Raw genomic sequence first — 6,838 nt, forward strand, 5'->3', positions numbered from 1 at the left:
ATCCAGCTACTGTATATAATTCTAACACCTTTAGTAGAGTCATTTGGATTACATGCAAATAAAGATATTTGTCTTTTTTTTATATTTATGCTATTTATTTTGTTTTCTTGTCTCATGGCTTTATCTAGAAAATTCAAAATAGCACTTAATAATGAGAAAAAACTGTGATTATCCTAGTGTTAGTCTTACTTTTAATGAGAATAACTCTAATATTTTACTAAGAGGCACGCTACTGAACTTTTAGATAAATTGTCTTTATAATGTTGTGATAGTTTTCTCTGTCACTATTTTTCTTAGCATTTTTATTAGGAACACAGTTAACTTTAAATTTTATTTAATTTTCTTTTTTTAGGCTGTATTGACAGAATGGCGATGCTTTTTTCTTCTTTCATTTGATAATGAAATGAATTATGTTGCTGGCCTTTTTTAGTTGAACTATCCTGGCATTCCTGGAACAAAACTTACTTCATATATTATTCTTTGAATACACTGATAAATTTGATTTGCCTATATATGTCTAGGTCTACAATTTTTATACTTTCAGTATTGAGTTTGAAATTAATGTTATGCTAGCTTTGCAAATGGTGTGTGTACTTTCTCCATAATCTTGAATAATTGCATTATGTGTGAATTACCTCTTTTTGAATGTTACCCAGAACACAAGTGTAAAACCATCTGGATCTCATGTATTTAAAAATACTGAGTGTTCTGTAACAACGTTTTATAACATTTGTAATTTCTTCTAGAACAATTGGTCTATTTAGATTTTCTATCTTTTCTGGGGCAAAGTCTGGCATTTATATTTTGCTTGATAAATTATATAACAAATTATGTAATAAAATTTCTAATTTAAGCATAGCATAATGTATAGTGTCGTTGAATCATTAAGCTGTATACTTGAAACTAATGTAATGTTGTGCATCAACTACACTCAGATTTTTAAAAAATTTTCTAATTTATAACCAGACAGTTGTACATAACATTTTAAAACCTTTATTAAATTCAATACCATCTATAATTATATTTATCATACCTGATATTATATAATTTTTCCTTTTGTTCTTAAATCAGACCACTCTATTTAACCTCTATTATATTTTTAATAAATATATAGCAAATAATAATTGAGGGAATAAATAATAAATCACCTGATAAGGACTCCATCCATAGCTAGCCAATTTGATATAGTCACCAAAAATATTTGTTTCCTCACTCCCGTAGTAACAAATAAGCCCAGACAAGAAGGGCACGATAAACCAATTTAATTCCTTAACTCAATACAATAGCCCTGGATTTTATTTACGTGTGTGTGTGTGTGTGTGTGTTTGTTTATGTCACCTGGGATTCTACACTATTGTTTCTACTTCCTGTTATACCTGGATTAATGCTACGGATGAGATGGAAAAATCTATATGTAAGCTAAAAGAAAAGGTACATCCTGATTCTCTTAATTAGACACAGGAAATTAGTTTTCCTGACCAGCCCTGAGAAATCTATGTCATGGTTCCAAAATGTTATCTAGGCCCTTTTTATAACACTTCTGGTTACACTCATTTGTGTCACAGTTATTCAATATTTGTTGTCCATTTTCTTGAATGATTCTGCATAGCCACTATCCAAACAGATGATTTAACAAATGATTCAGAAATGAAAACAGGATGAAAACGTGCTGATCAAATGAAATCTCATCTTCATGAGAATAAACAACAGTAGTGAATATTTTGGCAATCTTCCTGCAGCTTTATCTGGATAAGGACCAAAATGTGGGAGTGTGAATAAAAATGTTCACACAATCTTAGGGAAAAGAATGACTGTTCCTTAGCCATAGTAGCAAGTAACCATCAGGATCATTTTTAAATCTATTCGATTGATCACTGACACTCTGCCTCAATTAACATGCTTTTTTTACAAGTTAACCAGTCAATAGCAGTCCCTCACTTCTGAAAGTCAGCCAGTGAGAAACAGATTTGTTTCAAGAAACATGCCTCTGAATGCCAACCAATCAACAACCATCTCACCTGAGTAATCACGCTGAAACGGATAAAGTCAACCCACTTATGCCTCTCAAAGTATGCCAATCCCTGAACCTCATGGTGTTCAAGAACCCTGCATAAGATCAGAAGTCTACTCTTTTCAGAGACACTGTGTGTGATTGGCATAGTCTTCCCTCATTATAAGAAATAAATTCAGCATTGTGTTTTTATATCAGATATTAAGTACTGATCTCAACACCCTTTGCCATTCAATAAAGATTTATTTAATGCTAACTATTGGGATTTTTAAAAAATAGGTAAGGCAAGTTCACTGCTCATTTGTGAATTCACAGAGTAAAATGCACACTATTTTCAAGTATGTTTAATGTCCCCAAATATCCTGAAGAAGAGTAGTGCAGTAAGGCCTAAGAAAAATCTCTGACTTGATGCATAACCCAATAAATAATTCTAATTTACCATCTGTACCAATTACTTATTCTTCATGCTACTTGTGATTCTAAAAAAGTTTTTAGTACACTTCTAAATCTGTTTGGTATCTGTCTTTCTCTGTATGGCTTATTTCACTTAGCATAACACTCTCCAGGAGGGCACCTGTTGGGATGAGCACTGGGTGTTGTATGGAAACCAATTTGACAGTAAATTTCATATATTTTTTAAAAAATCTGTTTTGGGAGTAGACAGATGAGGGAAAAAAGGAAAGGAGAAAAAGGATCTGAAAGGAAAAAAATCAGTAAAGGAGGAAGAATAAAAGGAAGAGAAAGTAAGTTCTGGCAAATTATTTATGGGAAAGACAAAGCCTCAATGCATCTATAAACTGAACAAAGTTTTTTGTGTGCTCTCTTTTCATTTTCCTTTACCTCACTCCGGGCCTCTGAAGTACTCTCCATTTGCTCTCCTTGTCTTAACTGAGGACCTAATTTAACCTCACTTGGCTGTGAACTAATCCCCATAAGAATGCAATAAAGCTTCCATTTAAAAACATCTATTGGACACTCAGTATGTGTCATACTGGGTGTTATCACTCTCAGAGAGATTCTCAGTGACCCAAAGACATCTTAAAACCCAAAGTAATAAGTCCATTGTGAATTTTTAAGCACTCAAATATCTGGTAGGGCATGTATTTGGGGCAGGGAACCACACAAATAGTCACAATAGTATTTTGAACTTTGGAAAATCCCATAAGCCTTATTAAATTTCAACTTCCTTCTACTTTCTTCCAGAACAAGTTTTCAGGAGAAGGCAAAGTATCCCTTTTACACTTATCTATAACTGTATATGGAGGAGGGGTTAAGGAAGTGGTAGGGAGTGGGAGCTTTCATTTAAAAGCTTACCATAGCCATTACATAAAACGATGGATTTTGTCACTTTCAGAAATAGAAACATACGCTGAATGAATCTCTGTGGTCTCATACTATTTTGTGTTTTACGACTGTCATTATTCTCTGTGTATAAGAAGAGTTATAACAGTTACATTATATCCCTTTTGGCTGCAACTTTCTTTGACTAAGATTAAAAACTTCTGAGGTGCCTGAGTGGCTCAGTCGCTTAAGCAGCTAACTCTTGATTTCATCTCAGATCATGATCTCACAGTTCATGAGATCGAGCCCCGAGTTGGGCTCTGCGCTGACAATGTGGAGCCTGATTGGGATTCTCTCTCTCTTTCTTTCTGCTCCTCCCCCACATGCATGGGCGTGTTCTCTCTCTGAAAATAAACATTTAATAAATAAATAAATACCAAATAAATAAATAAATAAATAAATAAATAAATGTTTTGTGATTATGTTAATAAACATGGTTTTCTAATTTTGTTTGTTAAGCTATTGCTGAATTTAATACCCATTTGATAGTGAAGCTTTCTTCGCCATGAAAATGTCAGTTGCCATTATATTTAGTACTACACCAGCCCTAAAGTTTGCTTATATTTTAAACTGGAAAGGGAAGTAATTCAAAATTGTAGGGGCTAGAATTAAATTGGTTTTAATGTATTTTATGTCTCCTGCATGTTAAAATTGATCTCCTTATTAAAAACATTTGCTTTCTTAAAGTCTATTTATTAAGTAAATGAATTCTTAAGGTTCCCTCCCGAATTTTTCAACAAAACAGAATGTGCAAATTAAAATTAAGTCAATATTTGAATCCTAAACCTTCCAGCAGTTCTGACCCTACTTCTGAGGTTATCACAAGCCAGAAGGTTACGTCCAAAAAGAATCTCAGGCATTGCCTGGCATCCTTTTCTCCTTCAACTTTCATTCTTCCTTCATTCTGAAGCATTGGCAAAACTGGTCTAATTCAAAATTGAATCACAGACAATACTGTGTGTGTGTGTGTCTGTGTGTGTCTGTGTGTGTTGTGGTGGTGGTGGTGGTTTGTCTACATATTTTTATTACTTTTCTTAATGGAGATATTTCCATTCTCATGTTACTCTAAACTAGAAACTGTCATCCCACCAAGTGAATAAGTTGTTTACATAAAATTAGGTTGTTTCAGGAGGAACCAAATCAGTGTATTTTTTGACAATCCATTGTTCTCTGCTCTCACTGGCTATCTAGCTCTAGGCAGTCACTGAAGTTTCACTATCTTAGTTTCTCCAGCTGCAAAAAGTATAATTCCTTCATACAAAGTGTAATTGTTAGGACTAAATGGGGTCAAACAATAATTTATACAAAAGCACTTTCTTGGGGTGCCTGGGTGGCTCAGTCTGTTAAGCGTCCGACTTCGGCTCAGGTCATGATCTCACAGTCCATGAGTTCAAGCCCCGCGTCGGGCTCTGTGCTGACAGCTCAGAGCCTGGAGCCTGTTTCAGATTCTGTGTCTCCCTCTCTCTGACCCTCCCCCGTTCGTGCTCTGTCTCTCTCTGTCTCAAAAATAAATAAACATTAAAAAAACTCAAAAGCACTTTGTAAATTTAAAGAAAGGATTTTTTTTTAACACAAATACTTTTCTCCAGCATATCTATGGCAAACTTTGGCACAGGGAGTGTAGAAAAGAGGAATTAAAATTTAAATTTAAATTTAAGTAAGACTAATTAAATGCACAATAGCTTTATTCCTAGGCAGCCTAGGAAATTAGCTATACAGCTATTATTTTGTTAACACTATTAGTAAGGAAGAATTCAGTCAGGGGGTCCAATTCAAAGACAGTCATTTCAGGAAATATCCTTGAGTTTCTGATTAAGAGACATTTCAATTCACTTTATACATTCTTCCCACCAATAGTATCGGTATTTCTTATTTTTACTACTTCTTTTTTTTTTTTTTTTTTTTATTTATTTATTTTTGGGACAGAGAGAGACAGAGCATGAACAGGGGAGGGGCAGAGAGAGAGGGAGACACAGAATCGGAAACAGGCTCCAGGCTCCGAGCCATCAGCCCAGAGCCTGACGCGGGGCTCGAACTCACGGACCGCGAGATCGTGACCTGGCTGAAGTCGGACGCTTAACCGACTGCGCCACCCAGGTGCCCCTTTTACTACTTCTTATTACTGCTTTAAACTTATTATTATGCCAAATACACCTTTATCAAATTTGTCCTGCAAAAATTCTATGATATATATTTCAGCTTCCACTGCATGTTTTTATAGTTAAATCTGTTTCTACGTCAGCACTTCTATTATACATTTGTTTTTTAGGAGTTTGAAACTCATCCATAAAAATTAACTAAGGCTGAAACTTGGCAGACTGCAAAGAAGCACATTTTGTTTTTACCAACCTTCAAGAAAATCCATATGGCTGTTTCTAAATTCCTGTATATCAGGCTTAAATAAAATAAATCCTGGCCAACATGAGACACATATTTAGGCTAATTCACTTCAAAAACAGAGGTTTTTTTTAATGCAATTATTCCATGACTGGATCCCATGTCTCCTCCAAGTGGCTCAGCCCTCCCTCCCCCGCCCCAGGTGGATGCCTGGTCACCCTGGTAGCTGGCCTGGCTGCCACCTGCAGCCCAACACTTCTGACCCTGAGATGCGTAGCTAATGTTTCATGTTGTCATAGGACTGCGAAGGTTTCTAGGAGCTGCCAACTGAATTGTCACATCAGAGATTTCCTTGGCTTAGCCTCGTTCCTCCTCTATCCCACCCAAAGACATGCCCTTTTCAGTATTGTGGTCACATCCATAAGCCCCAGAAGGCAGCATGTGAAAAAAATTACTTCTCACTCCTGTAGGCAGAGCTGTCTCTAATCTGACAAATCAAGCCATTGCTTTGAACTGATGGAACAGAATTTTCCACGGGTCTCTCCTGTTTCTGCATGTCTTGCAAATGAGGCACTGACTGCTCTTTGTTTCAGACCACCTTCTCGAGGATGTTTGTATAATGAAGAGTCTTGAGAGCCAGAGGTAAGGTCTCTCTCTGGAGGAAAGGGCAGGTATGTTTACTATCCAGCATAAAAATGATAATATCTCTCTCCAAAACAAAGGGCAGTCCAGCTTGCTGCTCGTTATTATGGATTCAGGCTCCTAAACTAAACAGGAGCATTCCTCTCCTGCATAGGCAGGTATCATCTGACTCTCTTCACATTCCCGCTGTGGGAATGGGGGCTTGGAGAACTTGCACATAAATGCTGGCTCTCTGGCAACTACTATGACTGTTGTTACTATGAGTAATAAACTGTCTTTCATCTCAGATCCAGGCATCTCATCACTTCTAACAGCATTCGCTAAAAGGTGGCCTGTAGGGTGAAACTCAGAACACACGGGCTGTCTCTTCCACCAGCATGTAAGCTCCTCGCAAGTTGACACCATATCCGCATTGTTTATCACTGTATCTCCAACACTTAGACCATTGCTGGTAAATAGATGGTGTTCAATAAATATTTTTTTTCGTAAGTGTGAAGTAGAGATCTA

Source organism: Panthera onca, chromosome B4, assembly GCF_046562875.1.
Source record: "Panthera onca isolate mPanOnc1 chromosome B4, mPanOnc1 haplotype 2, whole genome shotgun sequence".
In the NCBI taxonomy this organism is placed as follows: Eukaryota; Metazoa; Chordata; class Mammalia; order Carnivora; family Felidae; genus Panthera; species Panthera onca.